This window comes from Eriocheir sinensis, unplaced genomic scaffold (assembly GCF_024679095.1).
Source record: "Eriocheir sinensis breed Jianghai 21 unplaced genomic scaffold, ASM2467909v1 Scaffold99, whole genome shotgun sequence".
Classification (NCBI taxonomy): Eukaryota; Metazoa; Arthropoda; class Malacostraca; order Decapoda; family Varunidae; genus Eriocheir; species Eriocheir sinensis.
The window spans coordinates 113116-136673 of NW_026112374.1; the positions used below are offsets into that span (position 1 = coordinate 113116).

Below are 23558 nucleotides of genomic sequence, written 5' to 3' on the forward strand. Positions count from 1 at the left end.
GCAAGGGGCGTTCTACTGGCAATCTTCTTGCACTCTTAAGTGACTCTTGGTCATCCTCTCTTAGCCGTTTCGGTGAAACTTTTTCAGTTGCATTAGACATATCGAAAGCCTTGATAGAGTCTGGTACCAGTCTTTGCTTTCTAAACTGCCCTCTTTCGGATTCTATCCCTCTTTCTGTTCCTTTATCTCCAGTTTCCTTTTGCGGACGTTCTATCTCTGTGGTGGTATACGGTCACTGTTCCTCCCCTAAACCTATCAACAGTGGTGTCCCACAGGGCTCTGTCCTATCACCCACTCTCTTCCTGTTATTCATCAATGATCTGCTTTTCATAACAAACTGTCCTGTCCACTCATACGCTGCTGACTCCACTCTGCATTATTCAACTTCTTTCAATAGAAGGACCTAAATTGCGCCCTTTCAAAGATTCACGAGATCTGGGGGGGTATCATTCCTGTGAACCCTACTACTAGCCTACTTATTATAATGATACTAATAACGATACTACTACTACTACTAAAACTTTTACTACTACTACTAATAATAATAACAAGACATGTTGCGATTACTTATGTTATGTAATCGATTAAAATTATGATTACTTCATATTTTCACGATTACGATTACAATAAAATCAATTAAGATTACAATTACATGATGTATTAATCGTGATTACAATCGTGATTACAGGATGGACTGAAAGGTGAACTTGCAAATTTCATACACATGTACCATACTAAATATTAAATTGGTTGAATTACTACAGATATTTAGAATACATACTTGCAAAAGAAACTATTAACTAAAACTTAGCTAATGTAATCGCAAAAGTAATCACAATTACGATTACATTATTAATGTATACTATTACGATTACTTAAAAAAAATACGAGGGTAATCGATTACAATTACGATTACTTGAAAACTGTAATCGATTGTAACTGATTACAATTACAGATTACAAGTACCCCATGTCTAATAATAATAATAACAATAATAATAATAAATAAAAGAAATAATAAACATACAAAGTAAATAAAAGATATTGCGAACATTATCGTAGTTGTATTTGTAAAAAATTAAAATATAAAATAAAAATGCTGTAAGCGGCGCCAGATGGATATGGTGAATTCAAATTTTGCTTTCTTCCTTTAGTATGTAACTCTAACAGATCTAACCTTTAATTGCAATGCTGGCAAATATTATGTGAATATTAAACATTATATATATATATATATATATATATATATATATATATATATATATATATATATATATATATATATATATACTGTAACTCGATTTACGCGAGTTTGGTTTACGCATTTTTGAAATAACGCGGGGTCCAAAATCCAAATAAATGTTTAATTTACACGTTTTTTTCACTTAAACACGATATTTTTGGAGTGGCCACCAGATGTCTCACGCAACTGAACTCACACGGCGCCGCGGCCACACAGCTGAGCTCAGTTCTTCCCACACGCCACTTGAACAACAATACAGTACCAACGCTGCCACGCTACTCAACAATAGGGGTGGGCACTGGGCAGGTACCAGTACTAATGGTACCAGCTATATGGTACGGTACAGGCACCAGACTGCTCGGTACCAGTACCAATACTAGCCAGTCGCTCATGGAGTCCCTCATTTCTCCCTGGTATATATAGAGAGAGAGAGAGAGAGAGAGAGAGAGAGAGAGAGAGAGAGAGAGAGAGAGAGAGAGAGAGAGAGAGAGAGAGAGAGAGAAATTCAAAGTGGACAACGAAGTTTCATTATCACCAATAATAAATATATTAGGTGGCTAATATAGTTATATTCTTCAAGATTCTTACTTAGTTTGATTTACAAGTGACATGCAAAAGTCATTTGTAACATGGTATAATTTTTCATGCAAATTTAATTTTTATTGGTTTAGTTAAGTAACTATAGTATACTATATTTAGAATTATAGTTATAATCACAGTCGTTGCAATACATTTATTTCTTATGTCCTTGTGTATACGTGGTGCTGTAGTATTTGTGTATATATCAGGGTTGGCAAAAAACAATGTTTAAAAAAAATATATATACATATATATTTTTGGTTTAAACCAGGTTTTTTTGTTTTAATCTTTAAACCGTTTTTTTTTTTTTTAAACCACTTTTTTTTTCAGTATGTTTATTCCAGTAATTCTATCTGTATATACATATATGAGTTTGAAAAGGAATTATAAATAGATTTAGAGATGGATTTAGCAAAATATTCATTTGATCTTCATACAATCTGTAAAAGAGGCAAAATGCAGCTTCTCTAACATGCTTTTTAATTGCAATGTTAAAGAGTAGTAAAACATGAAAGACCTCTTCTAATTTTCCAGTTGCATGCTACAAAAACAGTTGTAAGAGAGAGAGAGAGAGAGAGAGAGAGAGAGAGAGAGAGAGGGGGGGGCACTTACCTGTTTTTTAAACAATTTTTCTGCTGTTTAGTGAAGTGGCAAATATATATATATATATATATATATATATATATATATATATATATATATATATATATATATATATATATATATATATATATATATATATATATATATATATATATATATATATATATATATATATATATATATATATATATATATATATGCCACTTCACTAAACAGCAGATAAAATTATGTTTTCAGTTACTCTGAGTTACAGCATTTGACTAGAGATTTGAGTTTACCAACTGACGTTTTCATCCTGGTTAGTAAAATGACTGTGCATAATAAAAATAATAAAACCACACATAATTAAAACCACAATACCTGATGAAACTAAAAAAGATTCACAAAAAACACCGGTTTTATTGATGTTTTTTTGGTTTAAACCAGGGTGTCAAACTCATGGCCCATGGATAGTCATAAATGGCCCGCGGTATCACGGTAACTTCAATCTTGTCAATGTATTTTCTACCCTTGTTGGCCCCCATGACGGCACTTCAGAGTATGAATTGGCCCTCCAAGGGTTTTGAGTTTGACACCAATGGTTTAAACCGCCAACCCTGCTGTACATAATTAAAATCTTACATATAGTTAAAACCACAATACTGATGAAACTAACAAAGATACACACAAAAGAAAAAAAATGGTTTTATTAGTTGGTTTAAACATATATATATATATATCTATATATATATATATATATATATATATATATATATATATATATATATATATATAAATTTGTGTGTGTGTGGGTGTGTGTGTGTGTGGCTTGTGGTAAAGGTGAAGGGGAGTGGGTGAGTGGGGCTGGGGCTAGCATATTATATAATCGGCATATGGGCATATGATCGGCATATGGGCATATGATCGGCATATGGGAGGCAAAGCGGCATATGGGAGCAAAGCAAGCGGCATTTGGGAGGCATATGATCGGCATACTACGTCGGGCCTCTGTTATGACGATGAGCAAAATGACATCGGGCAGACGGCGTTTTGCACCGTCAGACGCCGAACGCACAACACATGACGGCCCGCTGGAGGCCCAACGACGTACTTGTGTTTGCTGGGTCTAACGCCTAACCTCGAGTTTCAGACACGCCCGCACAGCTTGTGAAGGCATGGGCGTGGGAGGTTTACGAGATGTCTGCCATGTGCCGAACCAACCACACCGAACCACCTGTTACACGTAATTTCCGCTTCCCTGACATCATTACCCTCCTGGGCACCTGAACGAAGGCCTATAGAATTCACGATATAATGGACGCGTCATGGAAACGATTATTTACATTTTATGGACTTGTTGCTGCAGTTAAATGGAAGGAAGAAGCTGTTGTGGGTGTGGCGTGCCTGTGGTTCTTCCGTGCCAGTTCTCATTGTCACCACTGCGCGTGAATGGCCAACCCACCCATCTAGACTCCGACCACACAAACACGTGGATCGAGTAACAACACACACACACACACACACACACACACACACACCAGACTCATCATGAACCATAGCAGATGTTTCTCACAAACAAAAATGGCTTTGCCATTTTCTAGAGTGTGTTAGAACTTATTAGGTGAGTGGTTCACACAAACCAAACATACCCAATGGCAAGAAGAGAGCAGTGTTAAAGACGACTGCTCTCTTCTTGCCAAGAGCTAGGTTTGGTTCATGTGAGCCACTCACCAAATACATTCAACACACTCAAGAAATGGTGAAGTTGTTTCTGTTTGTCAGAAACATCTGCAGTGGTTCCTAATGAGTCTGGTGTGTGTGTGTGTGTGTGTGTGTGTGTGTGTTATTCGATCCATGTGTTTATGTGGTTGAGTCAAGATGGGTGGGTTAGCCACGCACGCGCAGTGGTGACAATGAGAACTGGCATGGAGGAAACACAGGCATGCCACACCCACAACTGTATTTTAACTGCAGCAACAAGTCCATAACTTGGGTAATGGCAGCACAAGCCGCGACAGCCCTTACTTTAGCAGACAACGCCCGACAGCCCTTACTTTAGCAGATGACACCAAGTTGATAGGCTACAGGGCAAGTGCTTTGTTTACGTTGTGGATGTGGATACGGGCAACCGACCTTAGCCATGTGTGACACACACCTGGAAAAGTTGGATTTGCCGGTTGCCCAAGCTACCGCCAATGCGGTGGGAAGAAAAGGGCTCAGTGTGACACCAGCTTACGGATAACCATGAACTCGCTTCCGGTTGGGCGTACGGGCGTAGCCCGAAGCCCCAACGGTTGGACGGAAACGGCCATTGTGACACCACCTAAAGGCAGTGAAGCCGCTGATAAGGTGAGTGTCGGCGATGACGTCATCGGACTCCCAGCGAATCACAAGCGTGTTTTCAGTACTGTCAGCCAATCATAAGGCAGCCACCTGCAACTGCAGCTTCAAAACGACCCATTCTCTCTCTCTCTCTCTCTCTCTCTCTCTCTCTCTCTCTCTCTCTCTCTCTCTCTCTCTTGCCACAGCCACAATGTTTGGAGGAAAACATCCAGTGTGATACTACCTTTAAAGGTAGAGTGCATGACGTGTCAAAGCAGTGCGAAACTCAGGGTAATAATGCGCGAAACTCATGATGGTAAGAATTTATTAATTACATAGAAACTTGTGGATCGCGAAATTCGGATAGCGCGAAACTCGAGAGGGTACTGTACTGTAATTTCTATAGTTACGATATAACTTCCAAAAAGCACGTTTGGTCAGTGTTAAAATCAATCCGTTCACTGAACGCAGCCAAAGGGCGCTGGCTAAATTCTGACAGGTTGACAGATACGTAGAGAGGCTAACTCAGAAGACGGAGCAGAATGTGAATGGTACGTGTATCAGACCAACGTTTGCGTCACCCACACACTACATGCTCAGCTGTCAAGAGAGAAAAATGTTTAAATTGAATAATAAAATTATTTTACATCTCCACTGAATTATTGAACAAATTCCGGGATTACCATATTATCGTACAGGCGTTATCGTACATCATACAAACGGTCGGATTTCCGTATTTGTATGATAATTATTGTACGACTGGCAAGGCTGATGAGGCGAGTGTCGGGGCTGCCAATCCCGCGCCGAAGCTACTAAACCTGTATTGTACGCGTCCATGGTACCAAAGGCTATACTGTATAACTAAGTATTATATACTTGTATTCAAAGTAATATGAATCTTATCGTTTAAAGTGATGAGAATTAAATCACGGGAAATTCCAAACTATGTAGCATCATGATACTAGATAATTTCACTTTTCTAATATTTTTTTCAAAAATTTAGAAAATCCAATTTGTTCAACAAAATTATTTGCAACAAGTGACATGCGACAAACAAAACTCCTTCAAGTATCGGTAGTATCGGCAGAAAATCAGCCGATACCGATACTCTTGAAATGTGCCAATACAATTACCGATACCGATACATGGGTACATCCCTACTCGAAAAGGTGGTGAAAGAATGGCTCCGGACAGTTAAACATGGGGATGCTGAACTACAGGGCTTCACAACATACTACTTATGCCAGTAATTTACAGGATAGTAGCAGCAGCTAACAGCAATAAAAAAGTGACAATTTTATAAGGACTAAGGACTGCTTTCACAGTCATCTGGTACGCATCCTAACCAAAGGCCCTATCATCCTACCAGCACACAATACAAATGTGTTATCACATAATGAATGTCTCAGGAATTCGAAAATATACAACACAATGCTGTATTGTCGATGAAATGCACCTAAAAAATAAATAAGGCAGGCGGCGTCAGCTGTTGTTTTCTGCGCAGTCAAGCAATGCACCCGTACCACCACAAGTATGTTCAGGCGATGACAATTTTTTCATATAACACAGCGTCTTCCCATTATGATTCAGTGCCTGTCTGGCAGCCGAGGAGTTAAGGTGCGTGTCACCTGTCTTTGATCACGATATTGTTTGCCAAATTTTGTTTATTTGAATTTACTGAAATGGCGAAATAAACGATACTATATGTGAGAAATTGGCGAAACTGATGACGCTGGCGAAATAAATGGCGAAATTAATGACGCATTTTATGATTTTCACCATATTACCTAACAACTCAGGTTGTCATGATGCCTTCTATTAAAATTTTTCATCATGTTTCTCTTTTAGCTTACAATCGTGCCTAATCCCTAGAGGCCATCTCAGCCAATAAGAGTAGGCAAAAAACACTCCCAATGGTCTCCAGAGGACATGCAACGTGCCCTCAAAGCATGCAGGGAGGATCAAGTTACTCCTTCTGAGGCTGCCAGGACTTTTAACGTACCAAGGAAGACACTGACTGACAGGTTACATGGCTAAGTTAGTGATGATTGCAAGGCAGGGAGGAAAAGGACTTTGACACCAGGACAGGAGAGAGACTTGTGCAACTACATTGGTTACATGGCTGGGAGGGGATTTCCTCTGACTATTAATCAAATTTTGATGCTTGCTTGGTGTATAGATAAAATAAATGGAAGGAAAGTGTTTGGAACATCAGGTCCTTGTGAAGGATGGCAGAGGTCATTTTGGCACAAATACCCCGATGCCACCAAGTTGAGACGACCTGACAGGATGGACTGCGGAAGGGAACTCTACAGTTGACATTATCAGGGACTGCTTTCAGCTTCTTAATTAAGGAACATCTAAATAAGGGTGGATATTTAGAGAGACCTCAAGATATCTAAAATTGTGATGGAAGCTTGTAGATTTAAATAAATATACACAGAGGGTAGTTATTCCCAAAAGAATGAAGCATGCTCACTCTAGGGATGTTGCCTCATCAGAACACATAAGTATTCATTGCTGTGTGTCAGCTGCTGGACATGCCATGCCACCCTTCATAATATTCAAGAATTCTTTTCCAGGAGGCAAGTATGCAAAGGATGGGCCTGATGGTTGCCTTTATGGTAAGCAAGAATCTGGCTTTATGGATTGTGATCTCTTTTTCACATGGTTTAAGCAACTATTCCTACCTTATAGTCGTCCCACAGCTGAACGGCCAGTCCTGCTTTCGTTAGATGGGCATATTTCTCACTGTTCCCCACAGGTTATTGAACTGACTTGTAAAAATAATGTTACACTATTTGCTCTTGCCCCACACACTACTCATATCTGTCAGCCTCTTGATGTAGCTGTGTACAAGAGCTTCAAGTCAAAGTTGGGAAAGATAGTTAATTTAGGAAAAGCAATGGACTGTATTGGCTATCAGTTCACCTCTTCGCCGCCTGAGGCCCCTGGCGTGCGATCAGGTCTAAAGAAGAAGAAGCGGCGACAAATGTAAACAAACATTGGCTGGAGGGGCTGTGGAGGCCGTGGCCCCACAGAATAACTGACCCGACCCTCTATAAAACACTTCCAATGGAAAAAGAAGGTCACGCACGTGGAAGCATTGCCCACGGCGTCTTGCACATACCAATGAATCACATTTATTTCCAGTATTTGGTCCCAGAACTCAAATTGTACCTCGAGAACAGGGGAGTTCAGGTGACGGCGTACTTAATATACCATACAAGCACGAAAGACAAGCTTGTATCAAACTGTATTGTCGGATCATACACGAACAATTTACAACCTGTCAAGTAACTTTGATTCATCTCATTGTAGGTACATAAAATGACATCTGGCTCTGTCAGTGTTTGTATGCAAGTTTAGTGGGTTTATTTATAACATGGGTCATATTCAGAGCAGCCTAGGTATAATCACAATCAACAAACAGTATTGACTATTTCATGTTACTTTGAATACTAATTGTTATTTACATGCAGGAAATTATTAAAATACCCTTGATTTGCACTTGCACATCCAGATCATTTAATGTACCTGAACAGATATGAATTATAGGCATTTGAGGAGCCATAGATCCTTCGGGTATGATCTGACTATTCCGTTTGATACAAGCTTGTCTTTTGTGTTCTTGTTATGGTATATTATTATCAATGCCAAGCGGTTTGTTAAGGATTTTGAAGGTTTTTATTTTTTTGTCGTGGCCTATTGCACCGTTAGGCTTTTTCACTGGTGGGGCCTGATAGTCGGCCCAGCCCATTGTAAGCGAGTGTTTTATAGAGGCACCCTCTAATTGTTTTGGCTCATACGGCCCCCTGGAGCTCATCTTTGAGGCTCTCTTTGGAGAGGTAATCTAGAGTCCGGGTTGATCGGTGGTCTTCAGGGCAGCATGTGGGTAGTCTTGGCCCACTTGGTGGTGACTGAAAAATCCCAGCTGTGTGACGGCCAGGATTCGAACCCGCGTCCTTCCTGGATCTCTCGGAAGCAGCGCCGGCATGCTAACCACTCCGCCACTGCCTCCCCAATATATTATTGAAAAATTAGCTGAAACGTCTATCACAACATTTGAACTTCACGTATTCACAAACTAAAATGCACAGGTGGAACAATTATCAAAATTCCCGCTATGCTGATTAACGTGAAATGAAATGGACCATAGGCTACACACATTATTATTATTATTATTACCGTTACTATTATAAGGATTAGGATTATTATTATTGATATCATAACATAGTATCATTACATATTATTTTATATTGTTGTAACTGACTTGAAATGAAAACTTACTCAGTTTTTGTGGTATGGTTATACTTACCCATCTCCACACCAGCCTCCTCTTTTTTTTTAAATGGATATTAAAAAAAAGGCTCATCAATTGGCTGCTGCCATTTGTCATAGATGTGTAAATACTTTATAAATCAAGACTATGTTTTAAATAAAATATATACAATATTTTTCAGTTTATCATGACATATCCGGCAGTAGTAAAATAACTGGAAAAAGAGCGTAATATCCATTTACATAAAGCTTATGTGGTCCACTAGCAACTTAATCAATGAGAATAAGATTATTCATTAACTAATATGTGCACAAGCTCGAAAAAGTATGCAACCTCAATCAGTCATATAATTTAAACAAACAAGGGGAATGACAACTTGAAATATGAGCTACTCATAATTTATACCCGTGTAACATATTCCAACCTGAAGGGTTATGTTGAGTTAGGAACGTAAAATTAGATTAATATAGATTTCTTAAGTTCGTTTATGAAAAATATATATGATGCACTCCATATTCCCCTCCGTTGATAACAAAGGCACAGTGTGAAGTGAATCGCACATATCTATGGCAATCAATTAAAGTTAACGAAATAAATATAAATTACCTAACCCAACTAGATCTAACTTAACCTAACCAGATGTGCTGATATTTCATCTCCTACTTAATAAATTACTATTTTTATTGTCATATATATGAATTGTACATGTATCTTCAAACCTCCTAAAAATCACTGGGAAAGAGTGTAGAGATCAAAACAGCTGTGAAAACAGCCACAAAATGTGTGGGAGTCCATGTGGCCGTGGGCAACAAAGCCCATAGGTACGTTAGGTCAGGTTAGGTTAGTTTAGACCTTGCAAGTTTATTTTCAATGATAAATATGCAGTACATCAATTTCATCAGTGGCAGAGTAAGCTACAGTGGTGAGCCACGGGTTTGCACCACCCGTGGCAATGCGAGTTCCCAAGCATATTCCGGTTTTAATTTCTAAAATCTTTTCCATTGATTTCTGGGAGATCCGAAGGTTACTATAGGATATGAATATGAGACGAACCGTTGGTTGAGTAGGGGACGAGATAATGACATGAAACGGCAGAATTTACTCTTTACTACACTCCAACACGACTTCTGCGCGTAACGAAACACACAAGAAATTAATCCAGACAAGGAAAGGTTTTCCCGGCGCCAGGGATCGAAACCGCGACCAGCAAGGTGAGAGAGCCACTCCTTAACCAGTCGTCCATCTTAAAGAAGTACCCCCACTCGCGGAGTGATTTATGGGAGGCTCACCCATTAGGCAAGTCGCTGCAGTACAGACACGTTAAAACCAGTGCACTCAAAGAGAAATTAAATACAACACAAAGTCAGTGTTAACCTTAAGCAAGATGGCTACCGTTACTTCAAGATTAGCTGATGCATGTTTAAAAGTGGTGAGACACAGTAAGGGCTTCAATGTGTAGCCACAAGCTTTATTTTATTTATATTGCAACCACATGGGTAAATCTTAGGAATAGCGGCTCCAAGCGGGTGCACATTTAGGGCACGGTGTGGTGGTAATTACAACATTTCTAGCACGTACGATGGGGTTTTGACAAGCGGACAGGCGTGTTAGTCACAAGGGGTGTATTTTACCGCGCGGGCTCTTTCCTTTCTTCACCCCGGCGCTCGCAGTCTCATCGCCCATCAACTTGGAAGAAATCGTGAGGTCAGCGTGGAAAAATACACCCCTTGAGACATAAACACGCCTGTCCACTTGTCAAAACCCGTCAGACGTGCTATAAATGTTGTAATTACCGCTAGAGCCGCTATTCCCAAGATTTACCACCATATGTACTGTGGACCGCTTTCACAGTCTCTTTGTTTGTGGGAAGGGTGGGAAGGGAGTGAAGGCCAGGGTGTGAAGAGAGTGAAATATCGGGCAGTGCAGCATGAAGTGTTCTGGTGTCAGGCTTCCCTTATTTGTTTGTGTGTCAGGTTGTGTGGGGCACCACGGGCAGTGGCGCTATGTATTGGGTGTCAGGGAGCGGGTCACGTCCGTCTTGGGATGGACTGGCGAGGAGCGAGGAGAGGTTGTCACTTTGTGATCGGTGATGATCGTCTTGGTGTTGCGCCTGTGGTCTAGTGAGGGAAGGCCTGCCTCTGCCTGCAGGGCCAGGGTGGGAGATGACCTGAAGGCGCCGAGGGCAACTCTAGAGGGTCGAGATAGTGGAGCTGTGCAAGGCCAGGGAGACCTTGTTTACAATGGCTTCGGTGTTCGGGGCAGTTTGGCGCTGCTTCCAACGAGAAGGCATCTCTAAATCACTTATCTTGAGACCAGAAGTGAAAATAGCTACAGGTACTTAAACTAGCAAATATTTAACAGGAAATTAAATCATTCTTAAGCTGCTGGAGAGCAAAATAAGGAAAATGCAAAACCTCCCACCGTGTTTTCCCTGTTTTGGGCGGCTCAGGAAGAGGCTGCGGCCCGCGCCACATTCGCCCCTCAGTGGTCACATACACCACACACATACGCAAACCTTAAAACTTTGCCAGCAAAGGGTAAGTACATTTTTTTTTCTTACAAATAGATACCACGTTTTTAAGTTTGGCTCCAAAGGACAACCAGTATTATTTTTTTCCAAAATAGAAAAGAGGAACCGAGTTAAGTCAAAATAGTACTTTTGTTATGTTTCCCTGAGTCTCCGAGTGCGGCGCTGCACGGAAAGCCAATACGGTCCATTAGAGGTAACTTTTGGATTGCAAAGAAAAACGTGGCAAGAATCATGAAAAAAAAAAAAAAAAAACATTTGATGACAGTATTGTAATGCGGGGAAAACTGAGAGATCGGTAATCTGTAATAACTGATGTGTTGCTTGTGAATCAAGTGGTTACGAACCGCAAGACAGACTGACGAACCAGATGTGGAGCTGGTGGCGTGACTACGCCTCAGCCGAAGGTGCTGAATTATCATAAGTTAAGTTTTTTTGGAGGAGGGACGAGCAGAATTTTTCCCCTGTATTCTAGAAGAACGACATATGTATCCCTAAATCCTGATTTTACTGTCCACAACTTATACAGTAAAACCCCGATTATCCGAAAGCGGATTATCCGAAAAACCGGATTATCCGAAATTGATCTGGATAATGCAATTAAATTTTTTTTTTTTCTATACTAAAACGTTATAAAACATCAAAAATAAATAAAAGTAACTACATATGTACTATATTAACACATTTAAAATTGATAAGAACAGTTAAAATGAATATGCTTTCTAATACGTATTGCCGAAATAGCTTGTAATGAATAGATCAATGTATTAGACAAAAAACATTAAACAAACTCTCAACAACACCACGTCCTCACCTTCGCCCCAGCAAGGACGTAGGTGCGGCGAACGAACAAACTACTGCACGACTACTCTCACACCGTACTCTCAAGACAAGCGTACTACTTTGTTTAGCGTAGCGTGTGTTTGTTTGGTTTCATTGTTTACATTGTCAGTCGGCGGCAGTCGCGTCACACACTTCACACTGGGCAGTCGCATCGCGTTCTACCTGTGCTTCGACCTCACTTCTTTCTACATCACCATGCCGAAAGAAACCGGGAAAAGGAAGAAAGTCGTCCTTACCATACAGCAGAACACAATGCCGACGATCAAACTGGCGGCGATCAAAATGGCGGCCATAAATCCGGATTACCCGAAAAATCGGCTTATCCGAAAGAGGCTTCCCCCCTTCCATTTCGGATAATCGGGGTTTTACTGTATTTGACACGAAAGTTTTTTAATGATTTACATAGAGCATCATTTACAAAGTTACATGTGTGCGGGCATGATTTAGCTGTGGAGACTGGTCGGTGGAATAGGCAAGGCAGGGGGCGCCTTCCCCTGGAAAAGCGGCTTTGCCCGTGTGGGGAGGTGCAGACTGAACTACACGTGGTGGAGTCTTGCGCCCTCACACAGCCATTGCGAGAACACCAACACTTTGCAACATGGCAAGAACTTATGACAAAAGATGCACATGTCACAGCAAGAATTGCTTCATTTCTTACTTTCTACATATCATTGATATTGTCTTCCTGAACACTGGAGGCATGGTCGTTTGTATATTGTCAATACGCCATTGAAATTGTCTTTCGTTTATTGTCTTAGTTCTGTAATTCTGTCTTTTTAGTCAGGTAAATCTTATGTCATTGTTCTATCGCACAGTTCTGTTTGTGTACCAAATGTCATGCCTTTAGTCAGGCTTTTATTTGTTCTGTTTTTAACTTTTATTTGTTCTGTTTTAACGTTCCTCTACTTTAGGTTTTTCTTTTTTAGATTTTCTTATCTTAGAGTGTCTTCTTAACATGTCCAGGCTATTAACATTTTACTATATTTATTTTAGAGAATTCGTCATCTTTTAGGGTTCCTCTGTTTTTTCGTTTTTATCATGGTGTATTTTTTTTAATTTCAAGATATAAGTAGTTTCATATAATTATCAAAATTTGTAAAGTTTTAATTTTTTTTAACTATTTTTATGCCAGTAACGACACCAGAGCTGTGTATATTTTAGTGATTATATAAAGATTTTACGGAAGTGCTGAATGTGGACTACAAATTGGAAATGTGGTTATATTAACAAAATTAACATTCTTAAATAACTTCTGATTTATGTATGATGTTTTGGTTTTATGTACATTTGTGGTCAATAAATACCTATCTTTCTATCTATCAAGTGAGAGAACCAGTTGCTTCGGAACTCTTTCTGAACTGGTGGAACAGGCCAATTGTATGTTAACTAAACCACTGATAAATGCGTTCACTAGCCTCTGGCTAGCCGCGGGCAGTGGGAGGGGAGGTGATAAGCTGACTGTGTGAGGTTGTCTCCCTCACACACCGTCTGGACCTCACCCCCACAGGTACGTTGAACCTAGTTCCTAGGCACCAAGCTTGTTAGTGTTATCTTGATACAATGTTAATGTTACTTAAAGAGTTGAATTGACACACCGTCTGGACCTCACCCCCACAGGTTCCCTAGCATACTGACTGAGCTGGTACCTCACTTGTGTGTCATTATATAGAGTATGTGAACATTCCATTTTGTGTGGGCTTATGATCACCCACTTGGTATCTTAACCCCACATGAATACCTTGCCCCATGATTATCTTTGTGAACACATATCAATCGGTGGTTGAAGGGATATATTTTATTGTATAATTATGCACCATAGAAACTTAACTAGGGTAGTTTTGTTAGCTATGGCCAGGACTCTATATCTCCATATATTTGATGAGATTAACTGTGATTGGGTGGGCCCTTCTGGTGATTGGAATGATGAGTTGTAATCAGTATTGTAAAGTAACTCGGTAAAAGCTCGCTACCATTACCAACAGAATAATGAGTTGTCAGTGGCATTGTTAATTAATATCAGTGTGCTCGCTACCATTACCAACCGTGATGAATTGTAAATAATATTGTTACTTAATTTCAATAAGCTCGCTACCATTATATATCAACATAATGTGAATAAACCTCATAATTTAACATTTGTGTTGCGTCACCCTAACAACTAGGAAGCACACTTCTAGTAAAATATTAAAAAGAGAGTTGAAGGAAACACACTAGTGGCATAAGCGGTGGGATACTCATCATTAATTGCCTAAGTGCTTACTAATCACAGAATATGTGGAAATAGCTTTAATAGGCCATAGCCAAATTCAATAACAGCTCACCTTTTAAGTGAGGATTGTTAAGGTTATTCCCGAGTGAAGTGCGAGTATACATTCCCGAGTGAAGAGCGAGTATGCAAATGCAGAGTTTTATTACTAAAGTTTAAAAATATTAATCGTTATTATTCTTAGATTAAAATTTATTTACTGGACTTAATTAATCATACTTTGTTTTACTAAATTTACCGGTCGGGCAAAAACTCGTGAATAGGCCTCCTATCACTGCAAGTTAAATACGGTTTTAAGAATCTGGCAGAGTCTAAATAGGTAGAATTTAAGTTAGAAGTAGGATAGGTGGTCTTACTTTAAAAGGATCCATCATATTGCAACTGTCGGTTGAAGCAGTTTCTAAACATGGATTCGGAAGTGATAATTTTTGTTTGCTAAATGAGTTATTTAAATTTGACCTACTGTAATATTTCTTGGAAAATCCTCTCTCCATTTTGATAAACGTTTAACTTAAGTCTGTTAATCACAAGTAAATATTCCATATCGGTGCAACTTGAAAGTAGTCGTCTGTCACTATGTAGAACAGATCCAACTAGAGAACGATTCAAGGACTATAGCATCCCTGGCAGGAATTACCATCAGTAGGGAAACCGTTGTAAAAAGGTGTCTATCTGACCAACTTGTTTGCGGGAGGTCAGAAAACCCGATATGTGTTCACCCTCATCAGTCATTATAGTAGATTCGTAACATTCCACCCCCTTAAATCTAAACACACACAAGTGGTGGAGGCTCGAGGACAGTATGTGGCTGACTACAGGACGGCCAAGAAGGTATCGACCTGGACAACGGGGGCGAGTCCGTATAGAACGCCTTCCCAGATTTCTGCCAGCAACACCTCAAAGCATTATATTCCCCTACCACCTATCGCCCCGCTGGAAACGCAGTCTAGGAGAGGATGCCTCGCACACAAGTCTCTCCTGGCTGTGCTGTGCCAGGGTCATCTTTTACGGTGGCCATGACTTCTCCAGACGAGTTAGGAGTGACGATCCAGTGAGACATGAAGTGTTTAGAGTGTTTGTAAGGCAACTGGTAACCCTATGGTGCACTAACACACCTGGCGGAGACGCGAGTAGTAGTTGGAAGGTTTTGTGATATGGTAGCCCCTTTATTTCGCAGAAATTGGCTGCAACTAATAGTCAACACGGGTTGCACCGCTGTGGGCTGACTTCAGGACGTGGCAAGCTCTCGTATCCCCACCTTAGGAGACCTGACGAAATGAAAGGTTAGAATGAATGAGGGAGTGATAGTAGACTAGAGTGAAAGGAATGGGTGACTGAGGTGCCGAATCTTGCCATCGAGAGTACCAGGGGACTTAAGGTTAAGTCACTACACTGCCGGCAGATCAGGAGGTTGGCTGGGGTGGAATTGCCTATCACTAATCTTGGTGTTATGTCTCAAAAGGGACATTGTGGAGTTATGTCTCAAAGGGACATTGTGGAGTAGTGACCAGATTGTGGTCACTGGTTAGGGATAATGAGCTCCGTCCAGAGTAATGTTAAGTGCCAGGGGTTCCTACAGTCAGGTAAGAGAGATAACTCCCCTAGAGGGGAAAGACAGATTGAACCTTGGATTGTGAAGGAAGGATTTGAGGGGTGAAAAATTCAATGTCCAACATCAAAGCTGGCTTTCATAAATGTGGTATATATCCTTTCAACCCCAATGCAATAGATAAAAGTCTACTCCTAAGAAATAAGCTCCTTCCAGACACTAACATTGACCTTGCTGAGACACCAACTAGCTCTGCAATAGATGCTGCCACACAAATTGAGGAAAACATAACAGATGATATTCAGACACTTCATGACATCCCTCAGGAAGAGCCTGGCTCATCAGCAGACTCTATTGCTCTGTGCCGAGCAGATTCTGTAGGCAGTATGCCTCTACCAGCTCAGTACATATCACTATAAATGAGGAATTAAAATCCAATAGTACACACAGTCCTACCCAGGTCATAAGTCCTCAAAATCCCAACACCAACACACTATTTGCCTGTGGTATTCTATCTACTGAAACTTCCCAGATCCCCTTCCCTCCTGCAGAAGAAATACCTCGGGGTCGTAAACGACCACCGAGAATACAGTCTAAAGCTCTAGTCATGACTGCTGAGAATGTACAGCAGGATATTGAGAGGCAGCAAACGGAAATTAATGCTAAAGCAACGAAGCGTCGAAAGACTGATGCTCCTACGGGAAAGGGCAAGGGTAAAGGTAAAGGGTCAGCTACAAATTCGAAATCCACCAAAGACAAGAAGCAAACCAGGATTTCTGAAACAGGTGAAGAAAATGTAGGTCTAATGGAGGACCAGACCTGCAATGGATGTGGCATGGACTGGGATGATGAAAGGGAAGTTTTACAGTCAAAATGGGTTGGATGTGAGACCCAAGGATGTCCCCACTGGACATGTCCCCGGTGCCTACCTCTGGTATTTGATTAAAAAGATGAATACTTTTGTGATGATTGTGTCCTGTTAGGTTTTTTATTTTTCTAAATATCAAGGAAAAGGATTTGTTTGTATTTGTTTGTTTGCCATCAATAACTTCTTTAATTTTTTTTTTTTTTTTTTTTTTTGCTTCTTTATTTTTGCTATAAAATTTAGCATGACCTTTTTTTTTTTAAGTTAAGAGGATACCATTACATTTGTCTCATGTGTTTCTATATGGTATATTTCCAAACCTATTGATAATTTGTTGAGATAATTTTGTAGTTTTTATAAATTAATCCCTGTAATCCAAGAAGCATGTTGGTAGCATTAATTGCCAGCAGTACTTTCTCTCCCTCAACATACCTTATTAACTGTACACATATAAAACTTACTTAATTATCTAACAGCATACCTGGGCACTTCCGCACCTCGGTCCGGACCTCCGCTCCTCCGCACCTGCGGACCGCCAAACGAGGTGCGGAAGCCCGGAAGTGCGGAACGTTTTCAAAAGTGCGGAAGTAACAGGTGCGGACAGGCGAAATTTTGGGTCCAGACTTCCGCACCTGAGATTTTCAAAGATAAAAAAACGAAGACGACAAACAGTCCGCGGCATTACTTTCGCGCGTTTTGGCGGGCTATGTGCTACCAGCTGATCACTGTGTCAATTTTCTTTTTCTTTTCAGAATCTTTTGACATTTAGTGATTCACTGCGATTATTTAGTGTTTAGTGTTTACAAATAAACATGGACAGATACGTGAAAAGAGGTGATAGCGACAGGAGCAGGAGTGTGTCAGGGGATAGTAGCGTCAATAGCGTGAGCTACAGAACCAGCACGCCTGCACCGTCAGCCTCCAGAACCCCTACGCCGCTGGCGACGTCAGACATTTCCTTTTCTGACGTGGAGCTGGACCCCTTCCAGTGTAATGCCAGAATTTAATTAAGAATGGGAAAATGTAAATTAGGGAGGAATAAGCCGTTACCGCATAGAACATTCCAGACTCGCGCTTGAGAGGCCCACCCCATTTGAAGGTAAATATATATATATATATATATATATATATATATATATATATATATATATATATATATATATATATATATATATATATATGTAGCTTGATGTATTATTTCCTGGTACTATTTTGTTTTTTTTTTGTGGGGCGGTCTAGTTTTTTCAGGCGCGCTTTAATAGTTTTGCGTACAGTAGCGGAGGTGCAGAGGTCCGGTAGCGGACCGAGCGAAAAAATTTTAGGCGCGGAAGTACAGGTGCGGACTACCTGCGTCCGAAGTGCGGAGGAGCGGTAGCGGACTACCCCAAATCCAGTAACGCGCCCAGCTCTGTCTAACAGCCTCCTTACATATATCTACCAACATTTCAGTCTAATCCGTGGTCTTTAAAATCATTTAAATCCCAAGTGTAAGCCAGCATTTTTAAATACCACACCCACATTCTTTCTCTACTCATGCTAAAAAGCCTTGGTTTAATCATGCTTGTTCTCGTGCAATTAAAGATAGAGAGGCAGCTCACAAAAGGTACCAGAGCCTTCACACTCCTACTAACCATGAACTTTACATTTCAGCCCAGAATCATGCCAAATCTATTCTCCAGCTTACCAAAACATCTTTCATCAACAGAAAATGTCAACACCTTGCTTTTTTCTAATTCCTCCCGTGACTTCTGGCACCTAGCCAAAAATATCTCCACCAATTTCACTTCTTCCTCTTTCCCTCCTCTCCTTCACCCTGACGAGAGCACTGCCGTCTCATCTATCTCTAAGGCTTAACTCTTCACTCAAACTTTCTGTAAGAACTCCACCCTGGACGATTCTGGGCATATTCCTCCTACTCATACCCCCTCTGTCTCCTTTATGCCTGCTATTAAGATTCTTCATAATGATGTTTTAAATGCCCTCTCTGGCCTCAACTCTCAAAAGGTTTATGAACCTGATGGAGATGATTGTCCTTAAAAACTGTGCTTCCGTGCTGACACCCTGCCTGGTCAAACTCTTTCGTCTCTGCTTATCAACTTTCCTTCCTGCTGGAAGTATGCCTTTGTACAGCCTGTGCCTAAGAAGGGTGACCGTTCCAATCCCTCAAACTACCGCCTCATAGCTTTACTTTCCTGTCTATCTAAAGCTTTTGAATCAATCCTTAACCGGAAGATTCAAAAGCACCTTTCCACTTCTAACCTTCTATCTGATCGCCAGTATGGGTTCCGCAAGGGGCGTTCTACTGGCAATCTTCTTGCACTCTTAAGTGACTCTTGGTCATCCTCTCTTAGCCGTTTCGGTGAAACTTTTTCAGTTGCATTAGACATATCGAAAGCCTTCGATAGAGTCTGGTACCAGTCTTTGCTTTCTAAACTGCCCTCTTTCGGATTCTATCCCTCTTTCTGTTCCTTTATCTCCAGTTTCCTTTTGCGGACGTTCTATCTCTGTGGTGGTATACGGTCACTGTTCCTCCCCTAAACCTATCAACAGTGGTGTCCCACAGGGCTCTGTCCTATCACCCACTCTCTTCCTGTTATTCATCAATGATCTGCTTTTCATAACAAACTGTCCTGTCCACTCATACGCTGCTGACTCCACTCTGCATTATTCAACTTCTTTCAATAGAAGGACCTAAATTGCGCCCTTTCAAAGATTCACGAGATCTGGGGGGGTATCATTCCTGTGAACCCTACTACTAGCCTACTTATTATAATGATACTAATAACGATACTACTACTACTACTAAAACTTTTACTACTACTACTAATAATAATAACAAGACATGTTGCGATTACTTATGTTATGTAATCGATTAAAATTATGATTACTTCATATTTTCACGATTACGATTACAATAAAATCAATTAAGATTACAATTACATGATGTATTAATCGTGATTACAATCGTGATTACAGGATGGACTGAAAGGTGAACTTGCAAATTTCATACACATGTACCATACTAAATATTAAATTGGTTGAATTACTACAGATATTTAGAATACATACTTGCTGTGCAAGAAACTATTAACTAAAACTTTGCTAATGTAATCGCAAAAGTAATCACAATTACGATTACATTATTAATGTATTCAATAACGATTACTTAGCAAAAAAACAAGAGGGTAATCGATTACAATTACGATTACTTGAAAACTGTAATCGATTGTAACTGATTACAATTACAGATTACAATTACCCCATGTCTAATAATAATAATAATAATAATAATAATAATAATAAAAGAAATAATAAACATACAAAGTAAATAAAAGATATTGCGAACATTATCGTAGTTGTATTTGTAAAAAAAATAAAAAATAAAATAAAAAATGCTCGCCAAGCGGCGCCAGATGGATATGGTGAATTCAAATTTTGCTTTCTTCCTTTAGTATGTAACTCTAACAGATCTAACCTTTAATTGCAATGCTGGCAAATATTATGTGAATATTAAACATTATATATATATATATATATATATATATATATATATATATATATATATATATATATATATATATATATATACTGTAACTCGATTTACGCGAGTTTGGTTTACGCGTTTTTGAAATAACGCGGGGTCCAAAATCCAAATAAATGTTTAATTTACACGTTTTTTCACTTATACGCGATATTTTATGGAGTGGCCACCAGATGTTTCACGCAACTCAACTCACACGGCGCCGCGGCCACACAGCTGAGCTCAGTTCTTCCCACGCGCCACTTGAACAACAATACAGTACCCACGCTGCCACGCTACTCAACAATAGGGGTGGGCACTGGGCAGGTACCAGTACTAATGGTACCAGCTATATGGTACGGTACAGGCACCAGACTGCTCGGTACCAGTACCAATACTAGCCAGTCGCTCATGGAGTCCCTCATTTCTCCCTGGTATATATATATATAGAGAGAGAGAGAGAGAGAGAGAGAGAGAGAGAGAGAGAGAGAGAGAGAGAGAGAGAGAAATTCAAAGTGGACAACGAAGTTTCATTATCACCAATAATAAATATATTAGGTGGCTAATATAGTTATATTCTTCAAGATTCTTACTTAGTTTGATTTACAAGTGACATGCAAAAGTCATTTGTAACATGGTATAATTTTTCATGCAAATTTAATTTTTATTGGTTTAGTTAAGTAACTATAGTATACTATATTTAGAATTATAGTTATAATCACAGTCGTTGCAATACATTTATTTCTTATGTCCTTGTGTATACGTGGTGCTGTAGTATTTGTGTATATATCAGGGTTGGCAAAAAACAATGTTTAAAAAAAATATATATACATATATATTTTTGGTTTAAACCAGGTTTTTTTGTTTTAATCTTTAAACCGTTTTTTTTCTTTTTTAAACCACTTTTTTTTTCAGTATGTTTATTCCAGTAATTCTATCTGTATATACATATATGAGTTTGAAAAGGAATTATAGATAGATTTAGAGATGGATTTAGCAATATATTCATTTGATCTTCATACAATCTGTAAAAAAGGCAAAATGCAGCTTCTCTAACATGGTTTTAATTGCAATGTTAAAGAGTATTGAAAGACCTCTTTTAATTTTCCAGTTGCATGCTACAAAACAGTCGTAAGAGAGAGAGAGAGAGAGAGAGGGGGCACTTACCAGTTTTTTTTTAAACAATTTTTCTGCTGTTGAGTGAAGTGGCAAATATATATATATATATATATATATATATATATATATATATATATATATATATATATATATATATATATATATATATATATATATATATATATATATATATATATATATGCCACTTCACTAAACAGCAGATAAAATTATGTTTTCAGTTACTCTGAGTTACAGCATTTGACTAGAGATTTGAGTTTACCAACTGACGTTTTCATCCTGGTTAGTAAAATGACTGTGCATAATAAAAATAATAAAACCACACATAATTAAAACCACAATACCTGATGAAACTAAAAAAGATTCACAAAAAACACCGGTTTTATTGATGTTTTTTTGGTTTAAACCAGGGGTGTCAAACTCATGGCCCGCGGGATAGTCATAAATGGCCCGCGGTATCACGGTAACTTCAATCTTGTCAATGTATTTTCTACCCTTGTTGGCCCCCATGACGGCACTTCAGAGTATGAATTGGCCCTCCAAGGGTTTTGAGTTTGACACCCCTGGTTTAAACCGCCAACCCTGCTGTACATAATTAAAATCTTACATATAGTTAAAACCACAATACTGATGAAACTAACAAAGATACACACAAAAGAAAAAAAATGGTTTTATTAGTTGGTTTAAACATATATATATATATATATATATATATATATATATATATATATATATATATATATATATATATATATATGTGTGTGTGTGTGTGTGTGTGTGTAAGCCAGTGTGGCTTGTGGTAAAGGTGAAGGGGGGAGTGGGTGAGTGGGGGCTGGGGCTAGCATATTATATAATCGGCATATGGGCGGCATATGATCGGCATATGGGCGGCATATGATCGGCATATGGGAGGCAAAGCGGCATATGGGAGGCAAAGCGGCATTTGGGAGGCATATGATCGGCATACTACGTCGGGCCTCTGTTATGACGATGAGCAAAAATGACATCGGGCAGACGGCGTTTTGCACCGTCGGGCCGCCGCAACGTACAACACATGACGGCCCGCTGGAGGCCCAACGTACGTACTTGTGTTTGCTGGGTCTAACGCCTAACCTCGAGTTTCAGACACGCCCGCACAGCTTGTGAAGGCATGGGCGTGGGAGGTTTACGAGATGTCTGCCATGTGCCGAACCAACCACACCGAACCACCTGTTACACGTAATTTCCGCTTCCCTGACATCATTACCCTCCTGGGCACCTGAACGAAGGCCTATAGAATTCACGATATAATGGACGCGTCATGGAAACGATTATTTACATGGATATTACCTGATTAAAGATGACGTCGGCAGCGCCACCGCGGATTGCAATGTTGAGGTAATGGAGAGGCTGTCTGGATGCGCGCGCAACCCAGGGCTGCCATCCTCGCAGCAGAGAATTATCGTGCAATGCACTCAAAATTATCGTAATTACACCCAAATTATCGTACATCCGGGAGAGAAGGGAATATATATATATATATATATATATATATATATATATATATATATATATATATATATATATATATATATATATATATATATATATATATAATGGTAAAGATTCGTATTAGGTCCGTGCCAGTATCTCATAACCTAATTTATGAAACATCAGTATCTCTTCATATATCTTTTCAACAAACCTTCAACAGTCCTGGAAACGCTTTGAAAATCCAATTCAAGGATTTTTTTTTACTCTTGAAAATAGGGGATATATATATATATATATATATATATATATATATATATATATATATATATATATATATATATATATATATATATATATATATATATATATAT

General features: G+C 39.3%; 1 protein-coding gene across 1 annotated transcript in view; it reads right to left on the reverse strand.

The window, feature by feature from the left end:
- LOC126995126 (uncharacterized) overlaps positions 1-23112 on the reverse strand; it is a 132428-nt gene extending 109316 nt beyond the window's left edge. Inside the window, exon 1 of the mRNA XM_050854401.1 lies at positions 23044-23112. The gene's annotated coding sequence lies outside the window, so the exon portion shown is untranslated. The remainder of the gene's footprint in view (positions 1-23043) is intronic.
- Between the last annotated feature and the right edge of the window lie 446 nt (positions 23113-23558).